This window comes from Canis lupus, chromosome 23 (genome assembly GCF_003254725.2).
Source record: "Canis lupus dingo isolate Sandy chromosome 23, ASM325472v2, whole genome shotgun sequence".
In the NCBI taxonomy this organism is placed as follows: Eukaryota; Metazoa; Chordata; class Mammalia; order Carnivora; family Canidae; genus Canis; species Canis lupus.
Genome location: NC_064265.1, coordinates 17,340,859 through 17,366,296, shown reverse-complemented (window position 1 = coordinate 17,366,296; position 25,438 = coordinate 17,340,859). Strand labels below are relative to the sequence as shown.

The window sequence follows — 25,438 nt, the reverse complement described above, 5'->3', positions numbered from 1 at the left end:
CATTTGTATCGTGTTTTGTTTCAGAGATGATCCCAAGGCAGCTTCAAAACATTGTTAAAATTACCTGCTTAATAATTTACTTTTGGGGTCAATCACTGCATAGAAGTGACTGAGTGAGGTCACTGACTATATCACAAAGAATGATCTTTCCTGACGATAGGGGAGAGATAATATGAACGCCTACATCAAATAAAATGAAGCCAATTTTTGGCTTTTTTTGTTTAAAAAGCCAGTTTCTTTGATTTTATATTGAGTATACCATCCTATTACTTATAGCCAGGCATGGCTGTGGACTCCATTATCTCCTGGGAAGGGAATCTCATAGGTGACAAGAGGCTAAGTAGGATACATGGAGGTTGGATGGACCAAGCATTCATCAGGCAGTGTCATGAGTTGGGGGGTATGAGATGGGCCCTCCTTCTCCTGGGATCTTAAAGAACTCTAATAAGCATAGGTGGCTTCCTCCAACAAGCCCTGAGGATGGCAGATGGTAGAACTGAAAAAGGAGCTAGAGTTAGGCAATGTCTAAATTGAACATAGTAGATCAAAGTGGAAGGTGCCAGAAGAAACTATGACTGGGAATCTGCAGAGATTCCAAGGAAAGCCACATTTTTCAAAATATCCAATGGAAGAAAGGGCCCAAGTGATACCCAGGTTCCATATGGCTGCAGAATCTATAGTAAGCCACCCTATGCTCTCCTTCCCATACTCCATATTTGCCCTACTCCTGTCAAGCTCTTTATCACCATTCCTGAGTGTTCTGGCCATGGATAGAACATGTTCCTCTGAAAGATTACTATGTGCTTCTTTCCATTTGGACTTCATTCATGGTCTCTCTACACTTGACTCACAGAAACTGACACCTACTCAAGTCTTGATTTTTACATCAGAATTCTTGTGCTGCTTTAAAAAGTGATTGACTTTTCTCTCCAGGGGAGAAGATTTTTTAATTGTGTTAAATTGTGCTAACTTGATAACTGGGTCTCATGGCTGTTTCTCAGTTCTGCCTGAAGGGCTTGGATTAGGATTTCAGCAAATTCTGCCTTTCAGTCATTCTTGAAGGGGATACACCACGAGATAGAGTGATCAATGGGACCAGAGCCCCCAGAGGAAGTGGAAGGGCCCAGCGTACCTCAGGCAACAAAATCCTCTTTTACGCCAGCAGAAATGTTTACAGCTGTGGGAAGTGTTCCTTCACCAAAAACCCAGCACACGTGCACCAAGGCATGTTCTTGCTCCCCCAATACGGAGCCATTTCTTTACATTAGTGACAAATAGCATCATCGAACACGCTATGCCCAACTGGGTCCCTTAGAATGCTGACCCAGCACACTGCCAACCAAAGGGTTCTCTGAGGCAAACAGAAGCTATGGGTTTGAGGTGGCACCATGTGGTGATGAGGGCTCCTCGGGAGCTCACTCATTTGTTATCTGTTTGTAGCCAATTGCTTTGATGGAAAAAAGAGAGTATATATAGACATGATGGCGAGAAGCTAAGGTCCAGCCGTGTCTAGAACACATTGCCCCTCAGCCAAATTTGGAAACAAACCATCAGGCATTTAAGGAATAATGTGAAGGGCATAATATAAGCAAGACCAGAAATCAGGGCACTTGGATCCTACTTATAGCTACTCATTAGTAGTGTGGTCCCAGACAAATGGTCTTCTCTGTCAGTGGATTCCCTCAATGAAACCAAGAAACAAGGCCTATCATTCTGGAGTCTTCTCCCTTAATGGAGATCATGGATTGTCTGTTCATAAGCCTTATATTTTTCTTGTAGTTTATGAAATAAAGTTCCATTTTATTACTTTGACTTTATATGCCCTCAACAATCCAACCGAAGCTTATATTCATGTTCTCTCCTCCCACCCACACTCAACACACAATCCATTCTAAAGAAGGCAAGAGGTAAATACTCTCACCCTGAGGTTCCTCAAACCAGTGATATATGTTGGTCTCTCTGTATAAGTCCCTGACATGAGATTTTTCCCCTCTTCTTCTTTGAGTGCCCAAGGAAGCCCAGAGCCTGGCATATTATAAGTGTTCCATAAATATTTGGAAAATGAAGGAATACAATGTGCTGCTTCTCCTAGGAAGAAATGGAAATGCATAAAACTTCAAATTGATTTTCAAGTACTAGTAGGCAGCAAGTGCATTTGTGAAGAGTAGGGAGTCTGTTGGCACACTTGAAGGTCTATTTCCTAGATGGCCATATGCTCTATGTCGCCCCCAAATGTTTTGGTCATCCTCAGTTTGAGTCTTTTTTTCAAGCATTTTCTGGGGCCTGGCATGGCTTTCTCTTCACCTTTCATTTTTCCAAGCCCTGTACCATTAAGCCTTCTCAATCTATAGGCCCATTTTTGTCTTTCCTCTTCTAAAGTTCTGTATCACTTAACATGCCTGCTTTTATTCACTTTATATTGATTAATATTTAACATTTCACAGGTAAAAGCACAGGGCATGGGATCAGGAGATTCAAATTCTTGTTCTAAGTCAGCACTGACCAGCTCTGAAATTATGAATAAGTCTATTAATGAATCTGACCCTCAGTTAAGTTTCAACATTTGTGCTTAGTGACTGATAGGTCTATCTGGATCAGGGCTCTATAAAGATTTCTACTATAGTCCTTGGAATCTGTGGGGAAGAGTCTAATTGGCAATGGTTTCTGTGGCCAGAGTAGGAGTTACATCTAACACCACACCTAGAACCAACCTCTAGGAGTCTGTGGGCACGTGCATCTCCCTTATGGCATCCCAACATTATCCTTGTCTTGTACTTCTTTGAATAATCTACAGCCCTTACCTCTATGTTCTGCACACAGTAGTTGCTCTAGGAAGATATTTTGGATGAATAAATGAATACTTAAGCCTTGAACAATTCTGAAAGCAAGCCATTTAAATTCAATCAAAACAAGCTGACAGAAATATACAGATTTCTTTTTCCAAAGCATATCTTATTAAGACTTTATTTTTACCTCACTATCCTAAGACACAGATTTCTTTTTCCAAAGCATATCTTATTAAGACTTTATTTTTACCTCACTATCCTAAGACTTAAAATATGGACTTCTCTGGAAAGAATTCTGTATATCCTATGTGATGATGACAAGCACTTAAATGCCACTAGAGGGTTATAGCCATATGCTTGATGAATTCCCTATGATTAGGCAACTGAGGAATTAGATATTTCTCTTTTTTTTGTATGCAACATTTTTTTTAAATAACAGCTTTATTGAGATATAATCACATACCATAAAGTTTACCTTTTTAAAGAGTGGAATTCAGTGGTTTTTAATATATTTATAGAGTTGTATATCCATCACCACTATATAATTCTAGAACATTTTATCACCCCCCAAATGAGCCTCATAATCAAGAGCAGTTATCCCCAACTTAGCATACCCCATTCCCCTAGCCTCTAGCAAACGCTAAACTACATTTGTCTCAATTGGTTTGCCTGTTTTGGACATTTCATATAAATGGAATCATACAATATGTGATTTTTTGTGTGTTGGGCTTCTTTCACTGGGCATGTTTTCAAGGCTCATCCATTTATAGTATGTCATATATCAGTACTTCATTTCTCGTTATGACTAAGTAACATTCCATTTCATGAATATACCACATATTGCTTGTCCATTCATCATTCAATGGACATTTTGGTTGTTTCTGATTTTTGGCTATTAGTAATAATGCTGCTATGAACATGTACAGGTTTTGTATAGACACTTGTTTTCAATTCTTCTCTTGGGTATATACACAAGAGGAGAATTGGGCCAGATAAGAAATATTTAACTTATGGAAGAAGTCCCCAAATTGAGGCATCAGAGAGATATACAAGTATCATCATATTTTAATAATATTGTTCCCAAATGGTAAGTTTAGCTTATCCCCCTCCTTTTATAATCAAGCAACTTAGTGACAAACCTGGTCAGTAGCAGGGAACTGTGAATAGAATGAACTAGCACAGATGGGAAAAGCCTCACCATAACTCAGTTCCCCACACATCTTGAGATCATGGTGCCAGCTTCCAGAAATCAGTGGGACAAGAAATGTCAGCAAAGAAAGCAGTTATCCCAGGCAATGAGTCCTGAGGCTGATATGCCCAGCACAGGCAGATACCAATCTTTGGATGATTTGTTAACAATTCTTCCTGTTTCTCTTCTTCTTTTGCATTTTCTTGGAATTTCTACTTTTCCTTCTCCATATCCTGGCCAAGTTATTTTTACTAGGAATCTGGGAGCAAATTTCTCAGTAGAGATCAAAATCTTTGGGTAAGACTGGCTGTGATACAGACTGTGGAATTTAGCATCTGTAGGATATTCTGAGTTGTGTCCTTACTGTAATAATACCCATTCTAGGTGTTTTGAGCAATGTAAGTTAATAAATGAAAAGCATCCAAGATGGTGCCTATCACATAGAAGATTCCAAGTGAGTGTTTCAGGTGCCTCCTTTTCTCTTTAATATGATGTAAATTTGGGTGGTCCAAAGAACATTAAGCTTGTAGTCAAAAGATACGGGTTTTAGTTTTAGTTTTGCTTTTTGCTAGTTTTATGAATTTCAGACAACTCAGTATAAGCCTGTTTCTCTGACTTTAAAAGGCAGACAATCATGCCTCCATTCCCTTTCAACTGCCTACCTCCTAAGACTCTTAAGAATTTATGAAGAAATGCTTTGTAAATGTATGAGTGTTCTTTAAATGTGTATTAATAGGATTTTTTTCTCCTTCATGCTCCTGACAGGTTTCAAGCCTGATTCATGTCCTCACTGGCAACAAGAGATCAGAGGGAAAAGGAACACACAGACTTCAAATATGTGCACTGCCACAAACTACTAGCCTCACTCACTCTATGACATAGATTCCACAATATTTGTAGACAAACCTTTCTCATGATTTCTGAAACTCAGGAGTGGGATAAATGTGATGTTGCACTGAGAAGAAGGCGAATATTCTGGTGTGGGGAAGTAGAAAGTGCCAAAGTTTCAGAGATGCCACAGAATCATTGTGGATCTGGCGGAGGTCAAGCTCCATGTAATTTTTACCATTGACCTGGCATTGAATGCCAATACACTCCCTTACATGTTCAGTGGATACTTAATTTTTTAGGGTAAAAAAACTTCCAAGAGGGAAGCCTATGGCACATACTATAGATTGTTTAAAACACAAATTCTAGCTTGCTTTCCTGAGCTATAGAATCTGTCAAAGTAAAATTATATTTTAAAACTGTCAGGAAGGTAGAAATCCACATGAGAGCTTAAATTTTATCACACAGATGCAACCCCACATGTCTTAGAAAAAAAGGAGAAAATTGAAGCAATACCTCATATTGGGAAGAGCCATTTTTTGGCAAGCCATTTTATGGTTATGTTGGACCATAGGGAACATTCTAAGGTCCAGGCCTTGGCATCATATTGCTGGTTGGTAGGTGATATCAGCATTGATATGTCTGGTAGATAGCTCCATGGTATGCTTTGTTCCATTTGACTCTGTTTTTCTTCAGAGTAGCATCTGGGCCTGAATCTCTGTGAACTGCTTAATACCATTTCATGCCTTTCTTATTAATAGCTATAGAGGATTCTGTTGTTGGTGATTAACAACCTTGACCAAGAGAACTCCATCATGGCATCTTTATGAGAGTGAAAAGAACAACTGGTTCAGATTTAGCCAAACATTTGGAAAAAAGTAAAAAGAGGTATCATTTTTTGAAATTAGTTTTATATAACCTTTATGTTATGAAGTTAAAAGAGAACTGGAATTCTTTTTTTTCCCCTACAATTATAGTCAATTTAGTGTTATCTGTATACAATGTTCATATAGTCATAAAATTGTTTGGGGAGGGTATTGTCTATTTTTTAAAATATTTTCAGATCTTTCTTCTAAATCTGTTTTCTTCAAATTAAGAACAGTAGTTAACCGCCACAGCTAATAAGGATATTTTAATTAGTGTTAGGAAAGCCTCTTAATTTGCAAACACAGATATTTTTAAATTATGCTTTATAAAATTAACACAGTGTTAACCATATTTTGCTTTTCTGGGGACTTTCTGCTGGAAGACTTTTAGTTTTTCCAGGCCTAGGCTCTTCAGGCACTACATTTAAATCATGGTTTTAGTCTTAGATGAAATGTGAGAGGCAGACACTTGTATTTATTTTAGTCAAGATAGCCAGCCAAAGGTCATCCTAACAACTAGTTACTGCCTTATGCTTGTGAAAAAAAGAAAAAAATATAAAGGAAGGAAGAAGGAAGGAAGGAAGGAAGGAAGGAAGGAAGGAAGGAAGGAAGGAAGAAAATGCTTTCCCTGAAGAAAAAAGGAAGGAAGGAAGGAAGGAAGGAAGGAAGGAAGGAAGGAAGGAAGGAAGGAAGGAAAGAAGGAAGGAAGGAATGAAAGAAAGAAGGAAGGAAAAAAGGAAGGAAGGATGGAAGGAAGGAAGGAAGGAAGGAAGGAAAGGAAAGAAGGAAGGAAAAAAGGAAGGAAGGATGGAAGGAAGGAAGGAAGGGAAGGAAAGAAGGAAGGAAAAAAGGAAGGAAGGATGGAAGGAAGGAAAAAAGGAAGGAAGGAAGGATGGAAGAAAGGAAGGAAGGAAGGAAGGAAGGAAGGAAGGAAGGAAGGAAGGAAGGAAGGAAGGAATCATTACAGTACTCTCCATTTCCAGTTCTGACACTTGTGCCATCTCTTCTAAATTGGAGTCCTGTTTACTTTTATTTAATTTCTAGACTTCAGTCTTTCTTTCAATTTGATTACTTTGCTAAGGAATTGTAATCTGTTGAAGAACATCAAAGATGATCTTCCTGTTCCAATGCTTGTTATGTTCTCTAGTTAATTAATTCATCTCTGGTAGAGACGACTGCCTACTTAACCACAAACCGTTTCCCCTTTGTGGCTAAAAGAGTAAGACCCACTCTCAACTCCCCAACCGTGACCCCACCATGCAAAGATATCCAAGATGTTTGCATCCTAATTTCTAGAACCTGTGAATATATGCCAATATGTAGAAAGGAAATTTTCAGATGTGATTAAGCTAAGGATCTTGAGATAGGAAGATTATCCTAGATTACCTGACTGGGCCAAATGCAATCACCAGGGTCCATACTGGAAGTAAACAGTAGGGTCAGGGTAAGAGAAGATGTGGTGACAGAAGTAAGTTCAGAGAGAAAGATAGAGACTGAAGAGGATGAGCTGCTGGTTTTGAAAGTGCAGGAAGCTGTCATGAACCCAGGAATGCAGGCCACCTCTAAAAATTGGGACATGCCAGGGAACAGATTCTCCTCTAGAACCTCCATCAGGAATGCAACCCTGCCAACACTTTGATTTTAGACTTCTGACAACCAGAATTTAAGAATAAGGTGTGGGGTTTTTTCTACTAAATTTATGGTAATTTATTAGAACAGCAATAGGACACTGATACATTCCTCTTGGGTGCACAGTTGGACTACATTTCTCACCTTCCTCTGAGGCTAAATGTGTCCATGTGAATGAATTCTGGCTAATGGAATATAGCAGAATAAGATACATCACTTCCAGACAAGGACAATAAAAAAAAATCCTTTCTCATAATCTTCCATGATCTCCTTTTGCAAAATACATGAGAATAATGCAGCAGAGGATTCTAAGACTCTGTGAGAGGCTAGAGCCAGAATGTGGAAAGATCCTTCTTCCCTGAATCTCCACATAGAAAGTAGCCCACCAAAGAACCAATCTGAGGCAATCTGAGGTTCACCACTCCGTCCCTCATCTTTGGGATATGGGTTCTACCTGCATTTCCTGCTCTCAGACATAGAGGTTCTACCTTCCTGCTGCAAGGACATAGCCTTGAGATGGGGATGTGATGTTGAAAGTATCTGGACGGTATACGTGACTAAACCCAGTTGAGGCTTCTATAAACTTTTAAGATTTTGCAGGTAGGTGAGGGGATCCATTTGTCTTGCTGTTGCCCAAGACCAGACTCATATGTAAGTTCCGTTATTCATTAAGTCTGCCATCTACCCACCTGGGATAGCCCGCCTCTTTGGCCTCTCCCTGCCCTGCAAGTATGGGGGGCTGGTCTCAGATTATACCCAGGAACCTCCCAACCAAAATCATTAAGCAATATTTTAATAAATATTTATTAAACACCTAAACTACACTACCTCATAAACATGATTTCTGCCCTCATAATATTTATGGTGTTCTCAGACATCTTTCTGCTTACTTAATGAAAAACCTCCTGGTGGCTCTTATTAACACTAAATTATGTGAAAGCCTATCATCTCTGTGGTAGTGACGGTGGTGTATAAAGAAAAATGTGAAATAATGCCCATGCCTGGGCTAATAATAGATTAGTGGCTCCACTGAATAATAATAATAACTCCTAATAATCAGGCTATGCTAACTTTATAACAAATAATCTAAAAATCTCCTTGTTTTACGGCAATGGAAGTTTTTTGTTGTTGTTGTTTATTTGGTTTTTGGGTGTGTTTTTTTTTGTGGGTTTTTTGTTGTTGTTGTTGTTGTTGTTGTTTTTCTCTCCTGCAAAGTCTTCTTCTTAAGTGAGACTTCTTTGGGTACGTATCATGCCAAAGTTGACTCAGGGACACATTTATTTCCATCTTAAAGCTCCAAGCTTCCTTGGTCATGTACCTGTCAAAGATAGAGTTAAGAAAGTAGGACAAAAAAAAAAAAAAAAAGAAAGAAAGAAAGTGGGACAGCTGGGGTAGCTCAGGGATTTAGCACCGCCTTCGGCCCAGGGCCTGATCCTGGAGTCCTGGGATCGAGTCCTGCATCGGGCTCCCTGCATGGATCCTGCTTCTCCCTCTATCTCTGTCTCTGTCTCTCTCTCTCTCTCATGAATAAATAAATAAAATCTTAAAAAAAAAAGTAGGAGAAAAAGTATGCTTGGATGGTTAACCAGCTGAGACCAAGGATGGTACAAATTGCTTCCACTTACGTACCATTAGCCAGAACTGGTCATTTCATTTTCTTTAGATGCAAGGGAGCTGGTAAATGTAGTTCCTGATGATAATTTTCCATCAGCTCCTATGGAAAGGGGAGTATAAACCACAGATGGCCACTGAGCCGTCTCTGCCACATAATCATAGTCAACCATTTCATAGAGATTTTCTCATTTTGAAGAAACTCCTTCAGACATTATTATAATTTCTCCTAATTTACAGATGAGGAAGTAAGTCTCAGAAAGATTAACTAATAGTTGTGCAGACACGGTAGGGAGCAAAACCAGGATTCAAGGAAGTTTGAAGAGAAGTTTATGTATACTGAAAACAGTCCTACATAGCAAAACCTAAAAATGAAGGAAATAGGCAAAAAATTGAAGCAGAACAGAGATGAGCACCTAAATATTGTGTTGCAGAGATGGCACCTCACTTTCAGAAAGCATCATTTACAGTTTTACGGAATGGGAAGAACTTGGAGTGTGCCTGCCTTGATGATTTGTTTGCAGTAGTGGGAACATTTCTTCCTTCACCTTTATTACCCAGGAGCTGTCCAGCCCTCACAACAGAACTACTCACTGTTATCTGTAAATATAACCGCCCACCATAGTCTTTACATTGTCTATAGTCTCCCTTGGAATATCAAAACATGAGACAGTTTTAACGCTGAAAAATAAAGATTAATCCAGATGTGAGCAGTTCCTTAGCATTTTGCCTTGGGATCCCACCCCCTCATAGCAATATGGGAGGGTCACTTGGCTTCCAATAGGCTGCTCCCCCCCCATCTCCACCCCGTTCCTGCCCTGGAGGAGAAGCCAAAATAATCCAACATTTTGCTTTTGGGTATCCTGCACAGGGGGATTAGCTTGACTCTTACCTTTGAGCCAAAGGAAACTGGATGCACTTTTGTGATGCTCAGTGTCTAGCTGCAGAGAAGGGGAGGTTTTTCCTTTCCCAAAAGCGCTATCTCTGGGATTCCTTCATTAGTCCTGCCAGACGGAGATCACTATAGCTGGAGCTTGTATCTGATTGCACTGGACCCCTCAAGCCACAATGTTAAGCAGAGCTAGGGTGGTTAAGGGAAATTTCATATCCTAGCTCAATAGAAACTCTTACATAACAGCATTTTCCATCTTCCCTGCTTTAACTGCTGTCTGTAGTGACTATATACTATGTGGTCAGTATAATGAGAAAAGGAGAAAAAAAACTGATAGAAAGAAGGATTCAGGGGTAGAAGAGTAAAAAGGAGGAGCCTGTCCCATTTAGAAAGACACATTGATATGGCCAAAGCCAGGAGAGCAAAGTTCTCCATGTCATCTGCTATAAGGGTTTCCCTCTGTGGGAATGAAAGGTTGTTTCTCAGGTCCAAAATGTTTTACTGTTTCTGAGAGTGTTCAAAACACTAACAGAAGGACATTTTATTGAATGGGGCAGGAACTTGGACTTGAGGGAGACAGGAACTCAGAGAGCGGTCTGTTCTGAATGTTGGTCGCCCTTCAGGATTTCATATGAGAGACAAAGCCTGTGTTAGGATTCTTCAGAGAGAGAGAAAGAGAGAGTGTGTGTGTGCATGTATGTGTGTGGGCAGAGAGGGGAGTAGTTTAAAGAATTGGCTTACTTGATTGTAGAGGCTGGCAAGTCCGTAATCTGACAGGTAGACCAGCAGGCTGGAGATCTGGAGAGGCATGAGTGCTACAGCTCAAATCTTAAGTCAGTCTCTTGGCAAACAGAAGTCCCTGTGGTCATGGGAGGATAGTCTTTTCTCAACTGGTTAAATGAGGCCTACCCAAATCAGTAGACTCAAAGTCTATTAATTTAAATGATAATCTCATCCAAAAATACCTTCCCAGAAATTCTAAAATAATGCTTGACCAAATATCTGGGTCTCATGGCCCAGCCAAGTTAAAACAAAATTTATCATCTCAAAGTGTTTCTGTGAGGTTCATCCAAAAGATTGCTGGTATTCCAGGGGCTCTGTTCCCCCTCCTCTACTTTTCTTCCCATAGTGTAGGAGTCTAGGGTATTGGATCTGACTCTACCACCTTAAAAGGAGAGGCCAGGTTTTGTAGGGCTTAATATTTATATAATCTGAGTGGCCCTCTTTAAAAAAAGGAATAGAAACATATAAAAGTAGTCTATATTTTATCTCAGACATTGCAGGTAGAAGAGGTGTATAAACACTTTGGAAATCAGCTAGGCAGTTTTTTTTTTTTTAACCAAAGTAACCATTCATCTACTCTATGACAAAGCATTTCTAAAGGAAGTGAAAACTTATGTCCACAAAGAGACTAAACAAGTGTTTTATAGCAGCATTATTTAAAATAGACCCAAACTGAAAACAACTCAAAAGTCTATCAAGGTGAATAAATTAAAAACAACAGTACATTCACACAATGGAATACTCCCCAGCAATGGAGGAGAATGGATTAATGGTACACACAAAAACATGGTGAAACCACAACAACAAAAATTCCATTCCAAAAACATTGTGTATCATTTTACTTCCACGAGGTTCTAGAACAGTTAAAAAACTGATTTATAATGGGAACAGAAAAGTAGTTTGCCTGTGGCTGCTGTAGAAGATGACTGTCCACAAAGAGGGCACAAGGAACCTTCTGGAGTGATGGAAATTTCCTAAATCTTAACTATAAAGGAGGCTACTCTTATCCAAATTTGCCAAACTCATTAAATTGTACATTTTAGATGGATGCATTTTGTGTAAATTATCCCTGAAGAAAGTTAACTTAAGCTATTTAAAATGTAATAAAGTGATATTTATTAGAATTAAGAAATCTCAGCAAATTAAAATTTTTTAATTAAATTTTTTTAAGATGAAAAATAGAAATATTTTTATTGATGCTCGCTCCTTGTTGCCTTCACATTCCTACCTACTTTTGCCTGTCGTAGATAAGGTTTTTGGTCCTCTGATGTCTCAGTCTTTAACCAATTTCCCTTTCTCTCAACAGCCTTCTGGTATCTCTCTCTCTCCTCTACCATTGTATCCTCTCCTATTAGAACACATCCAGGATAAAGTGTTCAGCCCTTAGTTCATCACACAGAATCTACTAGATAGGCCAGGAGACATCTCCATGGTTCTACTTCCTTCTACTCTCTGATACTCTCTTCCCTCTAACATCATGGAACATTTGAAATTCTCTCAACAGATATTTACTGATTAAAAGAAAATTCTGTGACTTCAGTGGATGTCACGTTTATAAATATATGCACACACATCTTCCTGCCTTTCATGACAGGGCTCTGGCTCCTTTTCCTTCAGAGCTCAATACGTACAACATTTTCCTCTGACCAAATTATTCTCCCTATGTCATTTATCAGTATGCCTGGCCTCGTGTTCCTATAACTCTCTCATAATAGAACCATTAAGATGTTCATTACACTGTTCTCTGCTTGCTGAGTTTCTCATTTCTTTAATGTCTCCTACACTTTACTGTATTGAGTAAAGACAATACTTCATTTAAATTCTTTATTCAGGGACGTCTGGGTGGCTCAGCACTCAGCAGTTAGGCATCTGCCTTCGGCTCAGGGTGTGATCCTGGAGGCACGGGATCGAGTCCCACATCAGGCTCCCTGCATGGAGCCTGCTTCTCCCTCTATGTTTCTGCTCTCTCTCTCCATGTGTCTTTCATGAATAAATAAGTAAAATCTTTTTAAAAAATAAATTCTTTATTTAATTTCTGTCCCAGGACTTGGCATTAGGCCTGGCACATTGTAGGTCCTCAATAAATTTTTTGAGCCTACAAAGCGAAACCAGAAAGAGCAACCCTGAGTCCTATTTAGTTTGTTTTTATCAATAAAACCTAACGTTCATATTTTAAAAGGTGAAATAAGTCATTTCCTCCAATATTTAGCAAAAAGATGTTTCCCATTTGCATTTGAGAAGGTTAACTAATAAACTGTAGAAAAGCTTTTAAAATCTTTTCAGAAACCACACTATAAACACAAGGCATCTCAAAAGATAAATAAGCATTTACATTAAAAAAAACTGACAATACTATATTTATGTGGGAGTATTCAGGGCTCCAAAGGATTCCAGCCAAGAAGAATACTAGCTGTGTTCTTATCCTGGATCTTGTTATTTTAATAAAAAGTTTTACTTTTAAATCAGTTTTGTACATGTTGCATGAATAGCAATGTGACCAGGAGTGTTCCTCTTTTAGCCAACTGATTTATACAAAGTCTGATTCATTAAAAAAATCACATAGAGGTATTCACTTTATGAAAAGATTCACCTTACCGTGTCTCTCCATTTAGGACTCACTACATGTTTAATGTGATTTGCTTTCTTAAAATTTATATGCATAAAATTTTTCAGAAGTAGTAACATTTTAAATTATTTCAATATTTAAAAATGCTTTGCAAAAATGCTAGACTCTCATTGTATTTTCACATCATTTTCTGAAGTTGGTAAGGCCGTGATGATTATCTAAGCCAGGATGGCAATAACAACAATAAATAACAATAACAAATAATGATGATTGCTAATGCTTTTTCACCATTTACCATATGACAGATACTATTCTTAATGTTTTTTATATAATGAACTCTTTAATCCTCCCAATGACTGGCTGGGTAGGTGACTGCTGATGTCCCCTTCTAACGGGTGAGGTCCCGAGTCCCGCTCTACTGAATTGCTTTCAGTTTCTCATATTGCATGTGGATTGAACAGTGTCCTCAACAACAATATGTCTAGGTCCTAACCCTCGGCACCTGTGAATGCAACCTTATTTGAAACTAGTGTTTGCAGCTATGACTAGGTTAATGATTCCAGGATGAAATAATCCTGGATTTAAGGTGGGCCCTAAATCCAATAACTGATATCTTTATAAGAGGAAAAAAAGAGATTTGAGACAAAGAGACATGGGAAAGAAGCCCATGTGAAGATGGAGGCAGAGTTTGGAGTTTTATGTTGCCATAGCCAAAGAAGGCCAACCACCACCAGAAGCTAGAATTTGTAAAAAGAGATCCTTCCCTAGAGCATTGGAAGAGCATGGCTCTGCTGACAACCTAATTTGGGATTTCCGGTCTTCAGGACTATGAGATCATTAATTTCTGTTGTTTTAAATCACCCTGTTGTGGAAATTTAGTGTGGCAGCCCTTAGAAATTAATATATTGGCCATCCTCCTTTTTGCTATAGATTTTTATATGTGCTTTTCCCTCAAATTCTGTCTAGAATGGTGGAAAGAACAAGGAAAGTTCCTGCATCAGTGCACTCTTATTTTAATAATGCTGCATAACAAACAATCACAAAATCTCAGTGACATCCAAGATAAGCCTCTATTTTTCATACATCTGCAAGTTGGCTAGGACAGCTCATTCATGCATTGACAGGTTGGCTAAGGGTCAGTGGATATAAATCCAATTGGTTGGGAAGCTCTGCTTCAAATTGTGGGTCCAGGACACTTGGCTATAGTGAATTGAGTTCAGGTCATTTCCACCTGCCACTCACATTCCTTAGACCACCACCCTAGCTGGAGTGGATTTTTCTTACTTAAGAAATGGTAAGTAGAACTGTGTGGTTCCTCCCTGGACTTAGGCCCTGAATTGTCACTTTGTCATTTCTACCCATATTCCACTGGTCAATGAAAGTCATATAGAATGAAGGGGAAGGAGCATACACTCCATCTGTATAGGCGGGAGTGGGAGAAGAGAAGAAGTAAATACTTTTGACCAATATTTAACCTACTACAGATACTTTTCTGCCTTGTCTCACTCCCTGCCCCCATGTCTACCATCTTCTACCCTGCATTTCAAGGAGCAATCTAGATATTACCTCCTCTAGATATTATTACCTCTCCAGGAGACCTTCCCCACAATCCAAATCTGAGTTAGGTATTTTTCTCAACTTATACTTTCCCCTTTATATTGCTATGGCATTGAATATAATTCATATTTAATTATTTGCTATTTAGGTAGACTGCAGGCTTTCAGGGGGCAGGACTCAAGTCTTTCTATTTTATTGGTTTCCCAGAATCTTGAACCAGGTCCATATGAGTGCTGAATGGAGAACAGATTCTTAAGCTGCTCATCTATAGGATTCTTCTTAGTCTCACAAAATGTTCACAGGATATAAGATTTTGGGTTTTCAGTAGTTTTCCTATAGATGACTCAGAAAAGGTCTTGTTTCTGATAGAACAGGTGACCTGAGAGATCCCCTAATTGAACTCTCTCATTTCATGAATGGAAATCTGGAAGTCTAGGGAGATGACCTGATTCTCTGTAGGTTATCTAACTAGAGAATGTACCAGGCTTGCTGTATCTGAGTAACAGCCTTTACTTAGCAGCCTTTTTGTGTGTTCTCACCCATTTCCATTACTAGCTAGGTGGTGGATCAAGGTCAGAAAGTAAAACACAACTTAATAAATCAAGACTAAATAATAAGAATCATGTGGTAGATCACGCTGATGACAGTTACTTCTTAATCTAGAGGAGGGGAAGGATTTTTTTGAATTTTACTGTCCTTTTAGATCACCACGTACATCAGTCAGAGTCCAAAGAGGAAACAGGATTCTTCTCAGATAGTATGAGTGGACTTTAAAGAGGTGATAGCAGAGTTAAGGAAAAAACATCAGAGACCAGCAGTGATGGGGAGCCATCCCATGGTAGCTTTATTGCAATATTGGCCTCAGTTAATTTGCCCTATAACATTCCATGTGGGATAGTTAATTTTATGTGTCAACTTGACTGGGCCATAGGCTAGCCAGATATTTGGTCAGGCATTATTCTGGGTGTTTCTGTGATGATGTTTTGGGATAAGATTAACATTTGAACCCATAGACTAAATGAAGCAGATGGTCCTCCCTAATGTGAGTGGCCTTCATCTAATCAGTTGAAGTCCTGAATAGAACAAAACGGCTGATCCTCCCTTGAATTACAGGGACCCCCTCCTGCTTGATTGCTTGATCTGAAACATTGGTCTTTCCCTGGCTTCGGACTCAAACTGAAATATTAGTTCTTCTGGGGTCTCAAATCTGTCAGCCTTTGGATTTATACTGATGGCTCTCCTGGTTCTCGGACCTTCAGACTGGGACTGGAACTACACCATTGGCTCTCTTGGGTCTCCAGTTGGCATACTGCAAATATTTGGACTTCTCAGCCTTCTTAATAACAAAAGCCAATTCTTTATAATAAATCTTATAAATACATACATACATACGTATCTCTTATTACTTCCCCAGAGAACCAAGCTAATACACTCTGACTCTGACTCTCATGCCTCACTCTCATAAAAATCTAATTACATTGGACCTACTCAGATAATCCAAGATAATCTCCCCCAGGAGCCTTAATTTCATCACATCTGCAGAGTTCCTTTTGCTATAAAAGGTAACATACAGGTTTTGGGAATTAGATAATGGACATATTGAGGGGGTGGGTATTCGTCTACCATAGGCTCTCACTGGTCCAGAGAGGACCATTTCTTTATCTCTGACTAAAATCTGTGGTTAGAAAGATGAATTGCTCTGACTGGCCATCTCTGAGACATATGTTCATATCTATACCTTGAAGGAGAGGAAAGTAGCTCCAGCCATACCATGTGACTTGAAAGTGGAGATAGTTTGCTTCTCCACAGGCAACTTGGATGTTATTTCCAAGTTAAGGGGGACTTAATGCTGGGAAGGCAGCAATGAAAGATCCTCTACAATTTCCAATCCCAAGGTTCTCCCAAAGCTCCTCAGACTATTGAACTCAGAATGCTCTGGCTTTGAAGTCAACACAATCCTGCTGTAAGTTGTAGCTTATCACTTCAGAGATGTTTGACCTTGAGTGAGTTACTGAATGTCTTTAAGCCTTAATTTTCTCCCTCCTAAAAATAGACATAAAAATAGCTCCCTTGGTTAGCTATCATGTTGACTGAAGAAAATTAAATATATAAAGTTTTAGAAAATGAGTGCTATTCAATAAATGTAAGCTCCCTCTCCTTTCCATTTCTTTTCTATGACATTCTGAATTTCAAATCTCACAAAGTGGATTTATAGAACACAATTCCTGGGAGCTCTGTTGAACTGAGGTCATGGTGATTTCCCACCTGGCTCATAACATGACAATTTGGAGATGCTGACTTAATGGATGGATTTGAGAAACCAAAATTAAAATGCAAAGAGTTCATACTTCAAATTTCTGACTGACCAGAACGGATTAAAAGTAGCAGTTGGTACCATTAGCTTCTAGATAATTTAGGAGAAGAGAATATGAAGAGCAAAATGAACATCAGAAAGTGGGAGAGATAGTCCAGAATAGTTTCAATACAGGCCTTTCAGATTGCAGTCCACTCTTATTATTATCAAAATCTATTACTTAAGTCCTGGAAATAAATGGCCTGGCTACCTTCCAACTGGGCTGATAATGAAGAGTTAATTAGTATGTAAGTGTTATGTAAATATACAGTATTCTGCAAAGGTTAAGTAATAATATTAGGGAAGAATTGTCTTAAAATTTTTGCTACTTTTCATCAGTGTTTATGCATAATTAATTAAAACATCAGGAAGAAAAAGAGTTAATTGCCAAAGCAGATTTGGCATATCAATAAAAATGTGGGAAAGGAAAGCAATGTATAGTGTGATAAACATATAGAGGTAGGGACTGAATATTATTTATCTTTGGATTTTTAAAAAGCTAGCAGAGGGAGTTACTGGGCTATGATTATTCGTTTTTGAGACATGATCAAAAACAGGTCAGAGTCTATATGTTAAGTAAAACTCAAGGACACACCAGGCCTTATTTCCTAGATCTTATCTGATCTGGAAAGCAGATCAAGGTCAGGATGGTCAGTACTTGGTTAGGAAATGGCCTTGGAACTTGAAGGTGTTGCAATATTTGGGGACCCCACGGTGTAAAAGAAGGAGCCCACACCTAAGAGTCAGAATTCTAGCAAGTCTTGGCTCAAACACTAACTGTGAAATCTGGAAAGAGAAACATTGCTCTCTGAGCTTGTTTCCTTATCTGGGAAGCCCAGTGGTTAAGATTAAATGATCTGAAATGGCCCTTCTAGTACAAGCATCCTATAATCCTAAGAGAAAAGCAGTTCATGAGACACTACCTATTCATTGCCCATGTCTCAACTCAAATGTCACCTTCTCCAATGGTTTCTTGGAATTCTTTTGTTAATCTCCTGTAGCAAATTGTGCCTTCTAGAAAGGGATCAATCATATTTCACTTTCATTAGGGCTATTTTAGCATTTTTTATTTTCCCAACAAAATTAGCTATTCCTTCAGAATACAAACTGATACAAATCTGAACTACAGTCCAGTATAATACCCAACACATAATAAATGTTTAGAAGGTATTACAGAAAACTAAGTAGGACATGTCCTGTAGTCTCAGAGCTAACAATCAGTTCTCAAAGCTGGAGACAAAGAAACTCCAAGTACTAAACATTCTGCTATCTTTGATCAAAAATGAGCATCAATCCTCCTTCAGATAATGAGTAGAAGACTATGAAAAGAGAAGAGAAATGGGAGAAAATCATGATTCAAGTCAGGAATTGGCAACATGGGAGTTGTGACAATAGTCCCCCTGCCTTGAAAACAAGTAGATGCAAACAAAAACAAACAAATCTTGCATAAAAGAAGATGGATAACTGCTTGAAAGAGTAGATTTTTATCTCCAGTTAGAGCTACCATTAAGATTGGGACACTGGGTGGGTCGGTTGGTTATGCATCCAACTCTTGATTTTGGCTCAGGTCATAATCTCAAGGTCATGGAATTGAGCCCCGAGTTGGGCTCCATGCTGGACTTAGGATTTTGTCTCAGTCCCTCCCCCACTCTCTCTCTCTCTTTCTCTCCAAAATATAACAAAACAAAAACAAAACAAAAAGAATTATTGTTAGGATTAAATTGTTGATCACCTCCCCAATCATCTCAATTAGTCTTTTTGAACAATGAGAGAAAAGACTGGAGAAGTGTCAAATCTATTATGTGATATGACAAAGATGTGTGAGTGTCCCTGGAGCCAAGTGGACAGCAAAGAAGTTTGCTAAGTTTGAACCAAACTATAGAGACCCTCATCAAGACAATGCACAGAGTATCATTTCTTTTTTTTAAGATTTTATTTATTTATTCCTGAAAGACACAGAGAGAGGCAGAGACATTGGCAGAGGAAGAAGCAGGCTCCCTGTGAAGAGCCTGATGTGGGACTCAATCCTAGGACCTCGGGATCACAACCTGAGTCAATGGCAGTACCCAACCACTGAGCTACCCAGGTGCCCCAGAGTATTATTTCTTATTGCTGATTTCTTATTTCTTATTCATCTTTAACATAAGAATTATGAATTCTAACTTCTACAATAAAGTAGTTATGATCCAGTAACCACCAAGATGTTGGAAAGATCACTTTCAAAATGTGTGCAACACTTGGTAGAAATATGGGTATATGTTAGTAGCTTTCCTCTTCTAATCCTAGATATCTTACAAAAGTAACAAAGGAAAAAAATATAAAAATTTTGGCAAAGCTACAAGTATAATCTGCAGACTGCAAAAGACTTGCAGGAGAAAGAAGCAGTTCAGGGAGTGGTGAGCAGACCTGGTGAAGGGCAGAAATCAGAACATAAAATAGAAACAAACTCTCTGAAGATGAGGGACTCAATCGGAGTTGTAAAAGCAATATTCTTTGTAGCATCCAGTATCAGAACTGAAGTGAGCAGAGCTAGTGGCAGAAATCTTCACCCTCCCCCACCCCCAACCCCACCATATTGAGAAAAGGAAGCTTGTCTTTGTAGCAGTGAAGAAGAGATCTTTGGGTGTGATATCAGAAAGTTTCTTCCTTAAAGAAACTTCCTCCAGTTCCTCAAACATTGAGTAATAAGACAAGATGGGTCAAACATTGAAACTGTGTGTGTATGTGTGTCTGTGTGTACAGAGAGAGAGAGAGAGAGAAAGAATCAAAAGAAGTATTAGCTCTACATACTGAGAGCTCCTGCTATAAGGAAATTGGCCAATAATGGTAAATACCAAGACATGGCCTGGTGATGTTACTGTACTTAATTAAGGAAGGATACATTTTAAAAAGTAAGAGCAAAGCTTTTGCTTGTCACAAAGTCTAGAGGATGCAGCCCTGGAATTTAATGGAAGGGGAAAGCTAAATATCTTTCATGGTGTAAAGATTTCTCACAATGAATTGTCTCCATAAAAATCCCAATAAACACAGACATAATTCGTGATATTAATACAGTGAATGACTAATTTTGCCCAAGACTAGAGTTGAGGAATTTTTAAATCAGATATTAGCAAAAGATTACAGCAATGGATTAAAAAAGAAAAATAGAGTATAAACAAAAAGAGGTTATCTTGGAAACTCTATCAACACAATCTATCATATTATAAAATGAAACAAAAATTAAAGAAAAAAGACAAGACACTTAATAAAATTCATTATCTGCTCTAAGAGAATTCTAAATAAAATAAGAGTAGACATAAACACTTAAACTTAGCAAACGTTTTTACCCAAACCCAAAGTCATATTATTTTAAATGATGAATCACCAAAAAGTATTGATTAAAAACAGAAATAAGACAGCAAAGCCAATGTCCGCATTATTATTCAGTAGAATTCTGGAAACTCTAATGAAAACAGTAAGATAATAAAATGACATAGCATATAACTTAATAACACATATATAAATGCTTTTAAATTCTTATATTGTTTATAATGAGAATATATCTGGATTGAAGGTCAATTTACAAAACTCAATAGCTTTGCTCTATCCCAGTTAAAGGCATTAGAAAAGGAAATGTGAAAATATTACATTTGTGATATTGACAAGAACTGTGTAAGTGTTGAGGAAGCAAGCACTGATATTGACAAGAACTGAAGAATATTTAGGATAATTTATTAAAAGAAAGGGATGGACTTCCATGAATATAATGCAAGAACTTATTAAAGAATAGGATATTTAAGCTGATGGAAATATCCACTATGTTCTTGAATAAGATAGCTTAATATGATAAAAATAAAAATTCCACAGAATCAGAGAGGCTATGAAAAGATATGTACAGGGATCCCTGGGTGGCTCAGTGGTTTAGTGCCTGCCTTTGGCCCAGGGCGCGATCCTGGAGTCCCTGGATCCAGTCCCACGTCGGGCTCCCTGCATGGAGCCTGCTTCTCCCTCCTCCTGTGTCTCTGCCTCTCTCTCTCTCTCTCTCTGTCTGTCTATCATAAATAAATAAATAAATAAATCTTAAAAAAAAAAGATATGTACATGCCTGACTACAAAAACTTCACATTTTAAATGGCAAAAGATACCATAAACAACACCAGCAGAAACATAATATAGTCAGAAACAATATTTTGGATGCAGAGGACATCTGAGGGTTCACATGTAACTTATTAATATACAAACTGTTCTTCCACACAGAAAGGAGACACAAAGCAATCCAAAGGGAAAGTAGACAAAGGGTGCCATGAGCAAGTTCATATCACTGAAGAGAAACTCCAAAGGGTCAACAGAAGCACGGAAAGACTCCAAGTCAGCACTACTAAGAAAAATGCAAAGTAAACACATACCATTTATATCCATCAGACTAGCTCAGAATGAAAGTGAGAAACTCCCTTCTATGTAGCCATTAAGAATGAATTTGCTCCATTTCCATTAATAGGGGCTATTTCCTGTTGTGAACTAAAAATGTTCATGTCCCCTCCAAATTCATATGTTGAAACCTTCCCTCCAATGTGATGCAGCTTTTGTGAGGTGATTGAGGCTAGGGGAGCAAGGCTGGAGCCCTCATGAGCGGGATTAGTTCCATGTAAGAGTTATCACGGAGCTGCTTTCCTGTCTGCTTTCTGCCATGGGAAGATATGGGAAAAGTCAGCAATCTACAACCCAGAAGAGGGCTCTCACCGGAAGCAACAGTCCTGGTCCAGATTCCAAAACTGTGAGAAAGATGTTTTGCAGCGTGGAGCCAACCAGTCTGTGGTACTTTGTTATAGCAATGTCAACTCACTAAGACATTTCGTTGAGGTATTTTTGAATGAGGAAAGCAAGATACAGAGAAGTACACATTTTTGAACTCCAATTTATTTTATTTTATTTTATTTTATTTTATTTTATTTTATTTTATTTATTTTATTTTATTTTTTCATGCGATACATACAGAGGGAGGAAGAGACATAGGCAGAGGGAGAAGCAGGCTCCACACCCCCGACTCCAAGCCTGGTGCATGATTTGATCCCAGGACCCAGAATCACACCCTGAGTCAAAGGCTCAATCACTGACCCACCCAGGTGGATGAACCCCATTTTATAAAAGCAAACCATGATAGCCTGTATATGCATATTTACAAATAGGTGTATTGGTTTGAACATAGTAATGAACATGGAGGAAATGTGGATGGCTACTTACTAGGTTGTTAGTTAGAATGGATACCTGGATGGGGGTGGGGAGGGGAGCCAAAAGGGAAGTGAGGAAGGGCACAGGACTTTGGGAAGGATGGCAACTGAGGGCTGAGGGCTTAGGCACATGGATTCTGGAATCAGTCTCTGGGTTGGAATTCCAGTTCCGGCAAGTTACTTGACAGTTCTCTATCTGTGTAACAGAGATAGTAACAGTGCTTACCTCATAAAGCTGTTGTGAAATTAGTCACTATATATGAAATGCTTAGAATAAGGTTTGAACCATTGAAACCATCAAATAAATGTCTAATATTATTATAATATGTATACAAAGATACATTTTAAATGAAATATATAATTTTAATTTTATCTTATTATTAAATCATAGTTTATTATTAAAAATTAAATAAAGTAAAACCTCTTCAGTGCTTCTCAAGTCCGAAAGATATTATCTGGGCTTGAATCCTAATTCAGTAACTTACTGAAATCGCATTCACAGCCAACATATTTCCTGTAGGAACATTGCTGCATATAACTAACCACTGATCATCTCTGTTAGTGGCAAAGAATGGAGTGTCTATTTTGGAAATTCCATATAGTTCAGTGGTGATGTTCATAAAGAAGACAAGATGGCACAGTGGACAGAACTTGGGAAAGAGATAAAAGAGATTCTAACTTTAGTTCTGCCCCCATGTTATCTGTGAAACTCTGGGCCAGTTGCTTAACCCTCTGGACCTCCACATCCTCCGATTGACAATGAGATAATGATACCTACATTGTACTATATTAGTGAAGAATAAAAGGGAAAAAATTTCATATAAAGCACCAAATACAGTGATTGGCTGATGGCAACCCTCATGAGGGTTAGTTTCTCTTACAGTAATACAGTACAGTAATACAGTAATAACTATATTTAGAAGTAATGGAAAAGAGAGAAAAGCAGACAGATTTGGACCAAGGAAGAGAGAATGCTGCTTAGCAGTAAACTGAGAGCTTGAATTGGGTTTTCTAAGACACTGGACTGAGACAGTGGCTCCAGATCTGGCCCAAGTGCAGAGAGCTGTGAGCATGAGAGAGCCCTTTGGGAGTGTGTGGGAGTAACAGGAAACCACCCCCCTTGGAGGAAGATAGAATGCCAGAGGTGGGAGCAGGTGAGAGGAAGAGAGAGAAGATGTATAAGGAGATGCAGCAGCCCAAGTCCAAACTAATTCCTGAAAGACTGTGCTGGAAGCATTGCTTAAGCATCATCAGTATTAGTTTTCCTGTCCCCTCTCTCCAGGTTTCCAGAAATATAAGGATTGGTATGTTTTAGAGGCTCCTCTTTGCCCTGTTCTCAAGAACCTTGGGAGGTATAAAAACACTCATAATGAAAAGCATAACAACAAATAGGAAGCCATAAAAAGTGCCCCCACATCCTAGCAAACCAGGCTGCCAGAATGCTGGGCTGTATCCTCTTGAGGTCTGCTCTGGCTGGGCTCCTTGGTGACATGCAGGCCAGGACATATGTCACAATATTGTTGGCCTCCAGAGTTAGTGAGGATCCACCAGCAAGGGGCTTCTGATGCCCTCCCTGGGATCCGGAATGACTGCACCAAATGACCCTACCTTCCATTCAGCTTCCCTGACCACTTAGTGAGGACACCTGGTAGCCCACTGTGTCCCAGGCTTTCATGTACACTGAACAACCTGTAAAGTTAATATGAACCTTCTACTTCATGGATAAGCCTCTAAGAAGTTATGAACTTGTCCAAGGACATTTATCATCTAAATATGGATCTGAAACTGGAGCCCAGACCAATTGAAACACTGTTCCATTTTTCAGTTGCAAATGGGTGATGGATGCTGCAAGGATAAGGTGGGGTCTGGGGATAAGGAGGAAGGACAAGGCCTCAGCCAAACTGAAGTTTAGGTCTTTATGGTAGAAGAACCCACAGAGACCATCTCTCTTCCTATTTAAAAGGATCCCCCTAATTTATTCTGGAAAGGCCAGACAATTCTCTTTAAGACTTTCAGAAGTCAGTTTTCTTCACTTGCTTGTACCTCAGTCTCATCTTCCAGAAAATAGTTTTCAACATCACTGTAAGAGCAGGAAGGGAATGAGAAAATGTCGGAAGAGCCATCAGAGAACTTTGTGAGGTTAAAATGGGACAATATATGTGAAAATACTTTGGTAAACTGCAACTTCTTACACATGTTTTTCCCTCTCATTTAATTCCCATTGTCAGCCTAGCACAAATATTCTTTAATTATAGTATGTATTAGAACCACCTGTAAGGCTTGCTAACTATAGGCATCAATTGCTAGGTCTCACTCCCAGAATTTTGGATTGTGGTAGATTTGGGATTTGCATTTCTGAACTTAGAATTTAATGCTGGTATGCGACCACATTTTGAGGACCATTTGCCCATCAGAAAGGTGCCTAGCTCGTGCTTGAGACACAATTTCTCTCCTTTCAAGCCTTCACTTGGAAATCTACTTAACCCATAGTGTGGATGTCATAAGAGAAAGCCAGTGGGGTAATTGCTTGGCCCATAAATTTCCCCTCATTTTCAAGAATGGTTCCCAATTATGCAGGGCTGAGGTCCTACTGGACCTATTCTTGCTGTGTAACCATGATCCTTGGCCACAGTTGATTCTTGTTGTCCTATCAATTATAACACCCAATTGTAACTTTGGAACCCTCCTAAAACAGGTCATCCTATTATATATATTTTAATAGAACCATATGCCTCTCCTTGAAATTTGAATAATGGTATTTAGGCTCTTTTTGTGTAATTACTTTATTAATATCCATATTCTTCATAGGGCTATAAATCCCAGGAGGTTAGGGACTATTTGTTTTGTTCATTGAATCCTTATTGCCTATCAGGGCATTGAGCATATAGTAGGTACTCAATTAATATTTGTTTAATGGAAGGAAGGAAGGAAGGAAGGAAGGAAGGAAGGAAGGAAGGAAGGACGGACCAGTGAAGCTGGGGTTTTTTGCTAATAGTGACATTCCAGAGAGAAGTTCTTGGTTCTCATGCTATTGAGTTCCTTCCTTTTCTGACTCTTGGGTGGTCAACTCTTTCTTCTCGAGATTTCTGACATCTTTTAATATATTTTCCCTGGAAACTTAAATTGAATAGAGATACTTTATATCACTTTCTAACAAAATAATTCAATGTT

General features: G+C 38.7%; 1 long non-coding RNA gene across 1 annotated transcript; it reads right to left on the bottom strand.

Moving 5' to 3' along the window:
- Positions 1-8,472: 8,472 nt before the first annotated feature.
- LOC112668900 (uncharacterized) lies at positions 8,473-21,548 on the bottom strand. The gene is made up of 4 exons (XR_003141936.3): positions 21,446-21,548; positions 10,543-10,660; positions 8,928-9,012; positions 8,473-8,616 (listed from the first exon to the last, which is right to left on the bottom strand). It is a non-coding gene; the product is annotated as an uncharacterized LOC112668900 (long non-coding RNA).
- Positions 21,549-25,438: the final 3,890 nt, after the last annotated feature.